This window comes from Balaenoptera ricei, chromosome 7 (assembly GCF_028023285.1).
Source record: "Balaenoptera ricei isolate mBalRic1 chromosome 7, mBalRic1.hap2, whole genome shotgun sequence".
In the NCBI taxonomy this organism is placed as follows: domain Eukaryota; kingdom Metazoa; phylum Chordata; class Mammalia; order Artiodactyla; family Balaenopteridae; genus Balaenoptera; species Balaenoptera ricei.
This window is the reverse complement of record NC_082645.1, coordinates 92,923,852-92,938,508: the sequence shown is the minus strand read 5'-3', so window position 1 is coordinate 92,938,508 and position 14,657 is coordinate 92,923,852. Positions and strand designations below refer to the sequence as shown.

The 14,657-nt window shown below is 41.0% G+C and overlaps 1 long non-coding RNA gene and 1 other non-coding gene across 2 annotated transcripts in view; both read left to right on the top strand.

Annotated features, from left to right (window-relative positions):
• The window catches only part of LOC132369176 (uncharacterized), a 255,598-nt gene that overhangs the window by 35,813 nt on the left and 205,128 nt on the right, over window positions 1–14,657 (top strand). The window lies entirely within an intron of this gene.
• LOC132369428 (U6 spliceosomal RNA) lies at window positions 4,766–4,872 on the top strand. The gene has a single exon (XR_009504403.1). It is a non-coding gene; the product is annotated as a U6 spliceosomal RNA (small nuclear RNA).

Sequence of the window (14,657 nt, the reverse complement as noted above, 5' to 3'; positions counted from 1 at the left end):
GTACCCCACACCCCCACTTCAGATGCCAATCACAAGTAGTAGGTCCCCAGCTCACCCACAGCTTCTGTCAGATTTGGCTGTAACTCAGAGGTTCCCACAACCCTTTCTTTGGGTTCCATTGATTTGCTAGAGCTGCTCACAGAACTCAGGGAATCACTTATAATTACTAGTTTATTAAAAGGTATGACAAAGGATACAGATGGACAGCCAGATGAAAAGATACATAGATCGAGGTCTGAGAGGGTCCCAAGCACAGGAACTTCTGACCCCATGGAGTTGGGGTATGTCACCAACCTGGAAGCTCTCTGAACTCCATACTACTGGGATTTTTGTGGAGGCTTCATCACGTAGGCATGATCAATTATTAACTCCATTTCCAGCCCTTCTTTCTTCTCAAGAGAATGGGGGGTGGGCTGAAAATTCCAAGCTTCTAATCATGGCTTGGTCTTTCCAGTGACTTGCCCTCATCCAGGAGCCCACCCAGAGTCACCTCATTAGAACAAAAGACACTCTTATCACCCAGGAAATTACAAGGGGTTCAGGAGCTCTGTGCCAGTAACTGGGGGCAGAGACTAATATATTTTCTATTATCTCACACACATATGCCAACTGGCATGATCCTCACAATAGTCTTTTGAGGGAGGCAGGGTACCCTGGTCTCAGCCCTATGTGACAGAGAAGAAAACTAAAGCTTTCTCCAATTAATCTTTCTAGTAAGCGGCCATGCAGTTTCTGGCTCCTGGTCCCATTGTTTAGAGTGTTTTTGGCTGGGCTGATTGTGTTCTTCTAGGTAAGCACTATGGTATGGCTTGAGGCCCGCTGGGACAATCTCCAGGCACCAAATTACTTCTACTTTTCTGCATCATTTTCTGAAATTCCATCATTTTGAATCAATCATACATTTGATTTAGCCATACCTCTCCAAGCCCTCTCTTACAAAATGCAAAGGGGTAGGTAAATAATAAATGGTAAATCAGTTTGCCAGATTACTTTCTCTCTTGACAGCTAGCTGAGATCAGGGCAGTTGGGGATGGAAATGTAGATGATAGATGGAGAGAGGGAACCTCTGGAGTTTGAAGGGCTCTCTGAGAAGGGCAGGCCTAGGAAGGTTTATTGGTTTTCTATTGCTGTATAAGAAATTACCACAACTGTAGTAGCTTAAAACAGCACACATTTATTATCTCACAGTTTTTGTAGGTCAGGAGCCCAAGGATGGCTTGGCTTGGTCCTCTGGTCAAGGTTACAAAGCTGCAATCAAAATGCTGGCTGGGCTGCATTCCTTTCTGGAACTTGGGATCTTCTTCCAAGCTCCCATGGTTGTTGGCAGGATTCAGTTCCTTACGGTTGTAGGACTGAAGCCCTCTGCTCCCAGAAGCTGCCTGCAGCTTCCTGCCATGTGGCCCTCTCCACAGGCAGTTCATATCATAGCACCTTGCTTCTTCAAGGCCAGCCACAGATTTTCTCTCTCAAGTCTCTAAGATGTAGTGTTATATAGTGTAAATATGATCATGGGGGTGACATTTTGAGATTTTACCTAAAAAATCTGGATCTTTCAGTGAAGCTGGGCCTACATTCTCACTGGCAAACAGCTGGTAGGAGCTGAGTAGTACCGGTAGTTAGTAGCTTGGCCGTGAAAGGACCTTAGTTTCCTGTAGGATCCCTGCCTTCCACGGATGCTATATCTGCACTGCCATAGCCTGCTTCAGTCATTCACTGTACCCTTCCGTCGATCATGGGTGTTGGCGTTTGTGACACAGGATTACATTCTTGAAGAAACTAAAAAAGTGTATGACTCCAGGAAATGGAATAAGGAGGCTGTGATTGAAGAAAGGGGGTGGGGCTGAAGCAACTATGGCCCTATACCCTCTCATATGTCTAATCATAACACCAGAAAAGGTTGGGCTGAACATAACTGGGTTTGTTCCTGGCTCTGCACTCACATGTGTGGATTTGAGTCTATAATTTCACCTCTCTGAACCTCAGTTTCCTCATCTAGAAAGCCTCCCTTCCCCCAGAGTTTCTGATTCAAATAGGCTGGGGTCAGGGACTAGGAATCTATCATTTTGACAAGTGCCCAAGGTGATTCTTCATGATCAGGCAAGTTTAGATGACAAGTCCACTCACAACTGGTCACTGGCCGGCAGCTCAGGAAATAAGAGCCAGTTTTTGGCACTGACAGTTAGGGCTTATCTAAGCAGGCTAGAATTCATGGAAATATTTCAGCTCCAGAAGGGATATTCTCAAGGAGAAAATATTGAGAAGTTAAGAATCTAGGAAACTTGGTCAGAAACCAAACCATATAGACTGGGCCATCATGGTGGAGCAGGGGAAGCATAGATGTAGTACACAGGGTCCCCCAACCACTACCACCTCCTTCTCACTCCCCAGTAGCTGGCTTCCTACACTCTCTTCCTACACCATAGATGTAGCTGCCTACTGGGTCAGTGCAGGGGCTGAACATTTGCGTCTTATGTCTCAAAATATTTTGTAAACTGCTGCTGGGGCAAGGCTATGCAGCCCAGTAAAAATCAGGGGCTCAGTAAATGTTGGTTGAATAAGGGAATCAATAAAAAGTAAATGTTTTCTGAGGTCTGGTACTTGGTACCACTTTGATGCACTCTCCCACTCTTAATCTCTCTGAATGTCTCTGAGAACATGGAGAGAAGTTCTCCTCTGTCTCTCCACACACTCTACTGAACTGAGTGCTATCTATAGAGATTGTAGTTAATGAGGGGCCCAATTTAGGAAAAATCTTTTATTTCTAGCCAAAAGCAAATAAGTGCCCACAATTTCCTGGTTTAAAAAATGCAAAGTTATCATTTTTCATTGAAAAAGAAATTCTTCTAGTTACTAGAACACATTTTTCCCAACTAAGGAGAATTTCTAGTAACTTATAGGTGTGGAAAACCTCCCTGTAGGCAAACTTGATTTTATCATTACACTGTCATGTTTGAAAATATAAGAGAATTTTAAGTAGCCTAACACAAATGCTGATCTTTATAAAGCTTTGTGGTTAAAAGGACATGAGATTTATCAATGTTGTGCAGGCTCCTCTTTCTAATCACACCTCAATAAGGCATGAAAACAAAAGACATGAAGCACAGAAGGACACACGCGCTTTATGAAGTCCTGCTTTGGGTAAGACTTTGCTTCCCCTAAAATATATTTTGGTCAATTAGTTCATATATTTTTGGTCCTATCTCTTTTGAACACACAACATTTGTTTGGGTTAATAGCCCAAAAGAGCCTTTAAATATTTCATAGCTGTTAGTCCTGATGAAAACTTGTACCAAAGTTATTTTTTATTTATGGGCTTCTGGGGGCATCCATAGTGCTCCACGAAGCATGGGAAAGACAGGTTTATGCTCTGGGCCTTCTGTGAGTGCTTAGCATTTAGATAGCAGTGACAGGCAGGAGTGTGAGTGGCTTTGTGAGTGATTTGGAATGATAGCCTCCTGGTTGGAATGACATGCTGTCCTGCTTGGGGGAAAATGATTTCACAGGGTATGGTCACTGGTCACTGCATTTGGAATCATTTTTCTGGAAGTGGTGATGAGCATTTAAGGGACAGATAGATTGGGAGGATAGATGGGAAAAAGAAAGGCATTTGAAATGAGGAAAACTGCATGACCAAGGCACAGATGTGCTGTATCTGGTATATTTGGGGAACATATTTGGAGGAGTAGCATTAGATGAGGCTGAGCGGTATAGTGGGCCTGTATTATGAAGGATCTGGAGAGGCAGGCCTTGGCATTCTAGCAAATGGAAATAAAAGGTTTTCTACGGAAGGTTTCTTTTTTTTAAATTATAGTTGATTTACAATATTATTTTAGTTTCAGGTGCATAGCATAGTGATTCAGTATTTTTATAGATTATACTTCATTAAAAGTTATTATAAAATAATGGCTATCATTCCCTGTGCTGTACAATATATTTTTGTTGCTGTCTATTTTATCCATAGTAGTTTGTATCTCTTAATCCCATATCCCTACCTTGCCCCTCTCCACCATGGAAGGCTTCTGAGTAGAGAAATGCCACAATAGTAATTATTTTTTTTTATTGAAGGATTACCATACACACGTAATGATACAAGTTCTTCTATATACATTGACTCACAGCAACCCTGGAGTGTAAACACCATTTTCAGGACCTCATTTTTCAGATGAGGAAACTGGTCATTGTAAAGTGGCTGAGATAGGATTTGAATCCAAGCTGTTTGGCCCTACTGCCAATGCACTTAAGCAGTAGGCTATCTAGTACTCCTCAACTGGATAAATGGTATCTAAGGAAGGTTAATCTCAGAGTTGATTGGAAGGGGGAAAAAAAATCTTGGTGATGAGAAATCCAGTTAGGAGGCTATGGCAGTAATTCTAGTCATGTGAGAAAACATTCACATGTTTGCTTCCTGCCTCTCCGTCACTGCTTTCATCCATCCCTACTAGTCCTATGCTAATTCCAGGCCTCATTGTTTTCTGCCTCCTGCCCTGCTCCCCAGCAATCCATTCTCCACTCTGCAGCCAAAGGGTCTTTGTAAAAGCAAATTGGAGCATGTTGCTCCCTTGATTAAACCTTCCAGGTAAAATCCAAAGTCTTCATGAGCTGGCTCTCATTTCTTTTCAGCCCCATTTCTAGGCACCTGCATAATTTCACACCAATAAACGTCAGCTAGTATTATTCTCCCGTCACAACCCACTTATCACACCATTGTATTTGCTGAATGAAGAAAATCAGTGAGTGGGAATAAGAGATTAAGAGATGGCTATGTGTGCTCGTTTTGGCAGCACATATACTAAAATTGGAACCATACAGAGTAGATTAGCATGGACCCTGCTCAAGGATGACACGTAAATTCATGAAGCATTCCATATTTAAAAAAAAAAAAAAAAGAGATGGATATGGTTCATAGGCAGATGTCTGATTTTAACATTTTCTCCCCACCTGTAGGCCTGAGGCAAAGAAACCCAGAGGAGAAACGATCTACCTTTTTATTCCGGGGCCTCTGCAACTTTTCCTTCCAGAACCTATCTAGCAAATATTTTCCCTCTTAGTGCAGCCCTTTGGGGGGGTCTGTTTCCTGGTCTCCATCCTGCGTAACTGCCTTGACTCCTGTTTCTGCTGCCTGGAAGCCTGGGGCTTGGCCACGCTTACTGCAGCTCCAGCTCCAGGAAGCCAGCCCCAGAGCCTCTCGCCCCTCTGCTGCCTTGGGAAGGGGATTCAGATCATTTCGAGGAAAAAGGAGAGGATGATTCAAAGATGAGTAGATAGTTTCAAGACGGCTGACTCAGAGGATGACTCAGAAGAAAGCTGGAGGGGTAAGGAGGGAGGACAGTAGCTGTGATGGTAAAGGGCAGGGAGGCCTCTGGAGGCAGCAAGCCTGGACTTCAGTCCCATTTCCTGACCTCAGGCATGACCCTCAACTGCCCCAAGTCTCAGCTTACTCTCCCTCAAGTGGGGCCAGTCACAGCATCTGCTGTACAATAGTATCTTGAAGGTTAAAGGGAAAGTGACCCTCAGTCACTCAGCATGATGGCCCATCACAGGAAGCACCCTCTAAAAGTCGGCTCTCATTGCTTTAAGTGGGAAGTGACAATAAAAGGGTGTGGCCTAAAACAGGGACTTTCAAACTTTTTGGTATCTGGAGGGCCCCTTAGGCTCGTAAATGTTATTGAGGGCTTCAAAGAGCTTTTGTTTATATGTTTGTTGTATCTAGTGATACCACATTAGAAATTAAAACTGAAATATTTAAAAATATTTATTAATTATGCAAGAACAATAATAAACCCATTGTCTGTTAACATATTTTTTTAATGGGAAATAAGTTTTTCCAAGACAAAAATAATTAGAAGAGTGGCATTGCTTTACATTTGTGTGTATCTCCTTAATGTTGGGCTTAATATTAGACATATAGATGATTCTATAGTCTGGTGCAGCACCACATTCAGGTAGCCTCTGGATAACTCCACTATACTCCTGCGAGAGAATGAGTGTTAAAAAGGCAAATAACATTTGGTGCTGTTATGAAATAGTTGTGACCTCAAAGTCTGCCTGAAGGAGTTTCAGGGATCTTCCAGGGGTCCCCAGACCACACTTGGAGAACCACTAACCTAAAAGATCATTTTGAAAAAGATTTTGTTTTCAGTCTGTGAATAAAGATAATGCCATGAAATGAGATTATATATCACCTCCATCAGATGGGCAAAAATGAAAGAGTCTGCCGCTATCAAGTGTTTCTGAGGATGTGAAACGTCAGAAGCTCTCAGCCTGTGTAGCACGGCTGTAAATCGGCTTGACTGCTGTATTAGGCATTACCACACTTCTCTTTAAAGCTAAAGATGCTCATACTCTACCACCCAGCTATTCCACTCCTCAGGAGAATTAAGAAGCAAATGATGATATCTTTATATAACAGTATACTACAATTCAATACTAAAATGAACAGTAGTGGTAATAGAAGAGTATAATAGTAGTAATGTGATATATTCACGTAATAGAATGCTGCAATTAGAAATGAATTCACTAGAGCCATGTTAATATGAGTAAATCTCAAAAATGATGTTGTGCAAAAACTGAGTAAAAGACATGCGAGTCCAGAGTAACATTTATGTAAAGTTTGAAAATGTGCCAAACAAAAGTACATGTTGCTGATGGACACATACTTACATAGTGAAAATATACCATCACGCAAATTCAGGACAATGGTCGCCCCTGAATAATGAGGACAGGCAATGAAATCAGGGAGGAGTTTGGGGAGGCTTCAAATATACCTGTAATGTTTTATTTATCTATTTTAAAAATCTGAATTTAAAAAGTTTTGTTTAAGCGTTTATTTAGCTGGGAAAGCAAATATGGCAAGGAAACAAGGCCATGACAATAAAAAATGAAAACTCACTGCAAAAAGCCTATGGGCAAATGACACCCCCAACTCCTTCTGTCACACTGACCATGAGGTCAGGGTCCACGTAGGAGCAGCTTGGTTCCAAAGGCTCATTTGTAATTGATTCTTTGGTGTTTACCATGGGTTTTCCCATGGATACAGTTAATTAAGTTGCCTAGACTAGGTCATCTGCCCGGCCCACAGAAACCTATTAACTTCACAGCCTGCCTGACCAATAGAAAGGGATCAGCAGGGTTGAGAAAGTGTTTCCTGGGAAAGTTTATTCTGACTTAGCCAGGAACAGATCCTCTCCTGGGCATCCTTGGCCTGACTCACCTTCTACTTCCCTTTCCAGCCAGGTTTTTGAGAGAGGGGATTCTCACATTTCTGAGCCAGTCAAGCTTGGCAGGCGTAGGATCAATATCTGGCAGCACAGTGTGGGATATGTGGTTCTGTGGGTAGATTGTCTGGGAATTTGGGGCCAAGAGATGGGGGGGGGGGCAAACCTGTCAGCCCAAATCTCTGAGTTGGAATAACTCTTGATCTTTGGTCAGCTTTAGAGTTATCTCACTGATTTTCTACTAAGACCTCTTTTACTTTCTCTTTAACTGACAATCTGGTTGTTTCTGACCTGTTTCTCTCCTCTGTGCCACTGTAGAAAAAGGCCACAGTCCCACAGAGTCTCCTGAGTCCTTGGCAGTGGACACTTTGCTACTAGTGACTCCAGAATTTCCTTATAGGCAGGGTTTAGGGTGCTGACTTGGTGGGGAAGAAGGATTTGAAGATGTGTTTATGTACCATTTAAAAAAAGATGGAGGCAACGTCATTTGTCTTATTAAATAGGGTGGGAACTGGTGGAGAGATGGAAGTTGAGGCTAAGATACCTACCGCTCCCCGCCCCTGCTCCCCCCGCCCCTCCCCCAGTATTCTTACCCAACTCAACAAGAGTTAATTCTCCTTCTTCCCCTCCTCCACTTTTCTCAGTGTCTGAACTAGCATTCAGCTTGGGGCTTGGGGAAAAAGGCACTGATAAAAGTAAAAAGCAAAAGGAGAGTTAAGAATTTTAAGAATTCTCTGAGTCTCCAATATGAGTTGGTCCTGATATTCATTGAAACATAGGTCCAGTTCATTAAAGTACGTTTTAAATTTACAATTTAAATTTGTCTTAAACAATAATAATAACATATAAAAAGACACTACTCCTCATTCCAACCCAAGTGCTCTCATTTTTGGACATTCCTTTCAGTTCTTATTACCTTAATATGTTTGTATGGCTATAGATTATAGGGGTACAGTAAGTCCCCTACATACAAACGAGTTCCGTTCCGAGAGCAAGTTCGTGGGTACAATTTGTTTGTAAGTCCAACAAAGTTAGCCTAGGTACCCAACTAACACAATAGGCTATATAGTACTGTACTGTTATAGGTGTATAATACTTTTCACACAAATAATACATTAAAAAACCACAAAAAATAAAGAAAACGTTTTAAACCTTACAGTACAGTACCTTGAACAGTACAGTAGTACCAGCTACATCACCACTGCTTTTACGCTTGCTTCCGGACACCCTGGACTTGAAATAAAGATACTGTACTACTGTACTCTATACAGTACTGTACAGTAAAGTACACAAAAGCACAACCACCTGTAGAGGATGCACGCACATGACAATGTACGCCAGACACGTGAACTAACTTACGTGATTGGATGTGCAAAGCACATTTGCATCTTTGAAAGTTCGTAACTTGAAGGTTCGTATGTAGGGGACTTACTGTATATGCTTTTTATCTTACTATTCTCACTTATTATATACACATTTCTTTATGATCCTACCTAGTCCTCAGACTTTTTTTTTCTTTTGGAAGCAGCTCTATTTTTCCAGTTTTATTGAGATGTAATTGATACACAACTTTGTATAAGTTTAAAGCGTACAACATAATGATTTGATATATGTGTATATTGAGAAATGATTACCATAAGTCTAGTTAACATCTATCACCTCACATAGTTACAATTTTTTTGTGATGAGAATTTTTTTAAAATTTTATTTATTTATTTATTTATGGCTGTGTTGGATCTTCGTTTCTGTGCGAGGGCTTTGTCTAGTTGTGGCAAGCGGGGGCCACTCTTCATCGCGGTGCGCGGGCCTCTCACTGTCGCGGCCTCTCTTGTCGCGGAGCACAGACTACAGATGCGCAGGCTCAGTACTTGTGGCTCACGGGCCTAGTTGCTCTGCGGCATGTGGGATCTTCCCAGACCAGGGCTCGAACCCGTGTCCCCTGCATTGGCAGGCAGATTCTCAACCACTGCGCCACCAGGGAAGCCCGAGAACTTTTAAGACCTCTCTTGACAACTTTCAAATACACAATACAGTATGCGTGTGCATATATATACACACACACACACACACACACACACACACATATAGTCACCAAGTTGTACACTACATCTCCAGGACTTATTTATCTTATAACTGGAAGTTGGTACCCTTTGACTCGCTTCACCCATTTTGCCAACTCCCCAATCCCTGCCTGTTCTCTGTTTCTATGAGTTTGGTTTTTTTAGATTCCACATACATATACTTAACTTTTTTAAAGGCCTGGTAATGCTCTGTTGAATGGATATTAATGGATAAGAGAAAGTGTTCTGTATTCTAACTCAGGGAGAACATCAAGACCTCATGGAGTTGATTCAAGGGTGAAAGGTTACAACAGACGTAGTGTATTTACAATAGTATCTAGACAGGATAAAGGCTGACTAAATGTTGGCTGTTATTATCTATAATTATATCTTCACCTTCTTTCTTTTAAAAAGTCCCACCCATTTAATGAAAGTCTGGGCCTCTCCAGTGACACGCTGCCACCTCTTTTTTTTTTTCCTTGTAGAGACAAAGGTACATATAGTTGATAACTCTGGATTTCAGGCTAGCAAAAAGACCTAAGTAGCTTCGTTTCCATTTCAGGAGAGCAGCTCAGTTAATATTTAAAATCTTTTATTTTATATTGGAGCATAGTTGATAAGCTCAGTTAATTTTAACTTCCTTCCTTACCAAGGAAGAGTAACTTCTGGTGGGAGAAAGTTGGGGGAAGGCCAAGGCAGGGGCTCTGGGATGAGGCAATTGGAAAAGTTCTGGGGCCGCTCATACATGATACAACAAACACTCTTTTGAGCACCGCTGGTGTTTTTGAACCAGTCACTGAGCAAGGCTGCTAGGCCCTGAAAATACAGGTGAAAGACATTTTCTGCTCACAAGTTGCTCACCGTGTAGAGGGGAAGATGTTAAATGGGGAAAGAGTACACAGGAAGAATGAACATCCTGAGTGCTTAGGGAGGAGCCTAATGCACACCAGACTGATGCTCAAACTGATCTGGGTAGGGTTCCTCCTGGGAATTAGTCTGTTGAGGCCATTACATTACATTAGAAAAGGCAAGAGCCAGATCATGAAGGATCTTTTGTGCTGTGGTAGGAGGGTTCCCGAAACACCCCTGCCCCCAGCAGACAAGGTAAGAAGTTATAAGGTACAGAAGTGACAGAAGAAATGGGTGATGAAGTTTTACCTTTCTTCCTCCCTGACATTTTCCTTTCCTTCCTCCTCTATTGCCCTACAGATTTATCCTGCAATATCACAAGGGTAATAGTTGAGAAGGTGGAGGGGAGAGGAGAGACAGAAGGAGAGAGAAGTCCCAAATAACGGCAGTGGAGAGGAAAGGAAGTATGGGAGCCACCTGGCTGGTGCAGTCATTTGCATTTAATAGATGTACCTGATTGAGGCATCTGAAACCCAGAGACTGTCCTAGAAAATAAACTTACCATGTTATGCAGTGATTCATCAGCCCCAAACTTCATCTCCTAGTTATTTATGAGTTTGTAGAACTTGAATAAATGCCAGGCAAATTTTTCTGAGTTGGATTCTTCATTTAGTAAGTTTATTTTGGAATATTTTTTTCCTATGACCAAGTTAAAAGTTAGGTTCACACACTGAAAGGTGAAGAGTATTGATATTTGGGGTAAATAAAGCAGTCATCCTGATAGCTACTAATCGCAAACCAACTTTTCTCTCAATAATGAGGCAATTAAACAAATTGAGGTGGTGTTTTTACTTGAGATATACGAATAAGTGACTGTAGATTTAGCAGAATACGTATTGACATATCAACTTTTTGTAAGGTTTTTTAAAAAAACTTTTTAAGCCTCTGTGAAGTTAAAAAATACATAAAGTGTTAAAAAATATTGGGCTTGGTTTAAATATTTTTGTTTCTGCTATATGAGTCTAAGGCTAACAAAGTGATGCCTAGGATACTATTTAAGCATCTGAAAGAACGTGTTGATTCCTTTCCTTTAACAATTTTTGAGCAGTCATTTCAGTGAATTTAGAAGTTATGTGAAAACCTTTTAGTGGAACAGCTATGATTTAGGAGTGTTAAAGTTTTCATCTCTAAGAATAAATTGTATAATGTTTCAAATCTATCATGGTCTTGAATATCCTAGATATCATGGTAGTTTAGTGCTGGAGCAAGAAATAGTTATTAAAATTGACTGGAAAAGTCTAGTGGGAGATCGTTCAAAGGCCTCAAAGTAAGGAAACTTGAAGAGGAAAACAGCACAAACAGTGATTTCATCAAGAAGAGGTGTAAAAATTAAATAGATGGGGGACATTTCAGGAAAAAAAATGTTATAACAAATCTACCATTTTCCTTCCAAATAATTTCCCCAAATAATCAAACCTGTAAAAGTTACATCACATGCAATTAGTAATGTTTTATTGTATTTCTTTTAGTTTTTTCCCTCTCATATCTCTGCCAGTGGCCATATAGGCAGAAATTAGAAGACATGTGCTCCTCAAAAGCAGTGAGGGGAGAGGATGTACAGACCCAATAAGCAGTTACCATCATTCAGGCTTATGTTCAGCTGCATGGAAGAAAGCCCTGGCTTCTTTGGCTTAGACAAGGATGCATGTGGTGAGGAATCTGGGTGGGGCAGCCCAGAGCAGGTGCTGGTGCCTGAGGAAGTCACTGAGGACCTGGGTTCCTTCCTATGTTCCATGGTCACCTTGCCTCCACCACGAGCATCGTGTTCATGCTCCAGGCAAGATAAAAGGGGCGGGATGAGACCTGCGGAGATTGTACCGTGGACGGTCCACCCTGTGAGTTTTGCTCTCATTTGCAATCAACCAGCACTGATTTCCATGGCCACCTCTAACCATAAGGAAATCTGGAAGAGGGGAGGATTTTTAACTGGCTACTTTGCCATCCCAAATAGAATCGAGTTCTCTTGATAAGGAAGAAGGGGAGAATGCTTTCATTCTTGATCTTTAAAGTATTTAGTTTCTCCCATTTGCCATTAAATGGATGTTAGGGTTAATCTATTTCTCTTATTATCTTTCATCTCCTGCTGCACCTAATAGTAGACATTCAACAAATGTTAGTTGATTGATAGATTGATTTACTCATCAGAAGTTTTCAAGCATACTTCATGTCAATATACTAGGGACTTATAGTTGCAATTTCAGACATTCATACACATGAAATAGAAAACAACCTGACTGCATAAAGGGTATATTATCTCCATTTGTGTTTTGTTTTCTACTTATTTATAATGTTAATATACTTGTTGAACTGGACTTGGTTCCAAGCATGTTTTCATCAAATTACTTCGTTAAATGTGACCAGAAGGGCAGAAAAATATAATGGGGGCATTGGATTCTCATTGCATCATGGTTTGTGGGATTATTGCACAGTCTTTCTGTTTCTCAGTTTCTCTCTATAAAATACAGGCTGTAGCAATGGCTGTCCAGTATAGGTATTGGGAAGGTGAGAGGCTGCATAAGACAGTGAAGAGCATGCATGGGCTCGGAAATCAGATCACCTGGATTCCTTTTCCAAATCTGTCATTTACTAGCTGTGTACCCAGTTTCCCTATCTGTAAAGTGGGATGATGGAGGTACAAACGACAGAGGGCTGATGTGGAGATGAAGTGGGTCAGTATATGCAAAGTGTTTAGAAAGAACTTGGCACATAGTAAACACTCAAAAAAATTAGCTACAATTATACAGTGTTTCTAATTGTTTATTTAGAAGTAAAATAGGATCAGTCTAGAAGTATGAGCTTGTTTTTCTCCCAGGCATGTTTTCATGCGTGCTTCCATAATCACTCCCTCCCCTCTCCTCCCTCTTCCCTTCTCCCCCCACCCCTCAACTCCCTCTCCTCCTCATATGTTTTGCCTGTGTCTGCTTTGACATCTTTGGGGCCAGAGGGGACAAAGGGAGCAGCTAAGATATCTTCGGAGGCTGGGAGAAGCAGCCCTGTGGACTGATTGCCATAAACCAGTGTGATGGGCTCTCGAGCTGGGTGCCAATCAAAGTAAAGCAATGGGACCTGTCGGGAGAGATGTTGATTTCAGCTGTCACATATGTCCCTTTTTGGACTCTCCCCAGGACTCTTGACCCTACTCTGCAGTGGTTTGAAATGGATTTTATTAGGCTTTCATTAGTCCTCATATCTATTTTTTTCTCTTGGTATCTGGTATCTAAGCTACATGAGAGCCAGTACCACATACTTGGCCAGCGTTCTGCCCAGACTTCTCCTGCATGTTCAGCCCTCTCTCTGCTCTGCTGTACCAAATCTAGAGAGTGAGGTCAGGGGTTCGGAGGCGCAACTCAGCTGGTTAATCAACAGAGCAATGAGGCTATGGCGTGTTCTTCCCCTCTTCAATTTCCTCATGAACCAGAATTATAAATAGGATGCTCTGTGACCTTGGGGTCAAAAAGGGAATAATCAGGCAAATGAATTTCAATTCTAATGACTATTATGAACATAACATATTAATAATGAATATCAAGGATTCAGCTCAAAGGCAATAAAGGCAAAGTCTCCATGAGTCTTTTCTCTCTCCCTTTTCCCATTTACTTTAGAACTTATCTCTGGGTAGAGTGATAATAGGATTTTTAAAAGTGAGTAAAAATTTTCACCCCCAAAAATAACTTGCTAATTTTTATCCTGAATAATTCCTTGACTGATGAAACCCCATTTAAACTGTTTGCAAACACAAAAGGAACAATAATCCACACTAATAAACAAATCTGAGAAGGTGTATAAAACTCTTTTATTTGCCTAATTGGAGAAATTTCTGGAGAGTGATTTTCAAAGGAAAACAGCTATAGCATTTGTGTCTAAACATATCTTCTTGCTTTTGTTATACTTCAACCTGAGTGTTTTTAAAATTCTTGTGTAGAGTTGGTTCTCCTTTGTTAAGGATACTGTTTTTCAGAATAAGTTAAAATTTTGTAAAAATTTATATAACCCTGAGCTTCCACATTTCTTGTTGAGAGTAATTTTCTCTCTGAATTTGAAGGGAGTGATGTCTTGTCAGCATATTTGATATTGAGGGTGTGGGTTTCATTTTACTCCAGCAAAGCATTGAGTTCACACTTTCTCTCATCTTCCTGGGTAAAGAGAAATGTAAACAGTGACAAAGTGAGCTCTTCACAACTCTTTCCCTGATTTTTCTTTGTGATGTCACCTTCTACAGAGTTCAAATACATGGGATCTTAAGAAGAAATAATCTCATTCAACAGTAAGCAGTGGCTATTATGAAAAGGACTAGTAAATATTTTGTAAAATACCAAATTATCAGATAATTTAAATCTGCTAGATGGTGCCCCTCCTCCCCCCCATTTTGATTATTAGGTACAGAGTTGTTAACCTTCATCCCTGTGATTCCAGAAATACCTTTATGATACTTACTATATCTGAAATGAGGGCATTTTTCATTTAAGCAAGACTT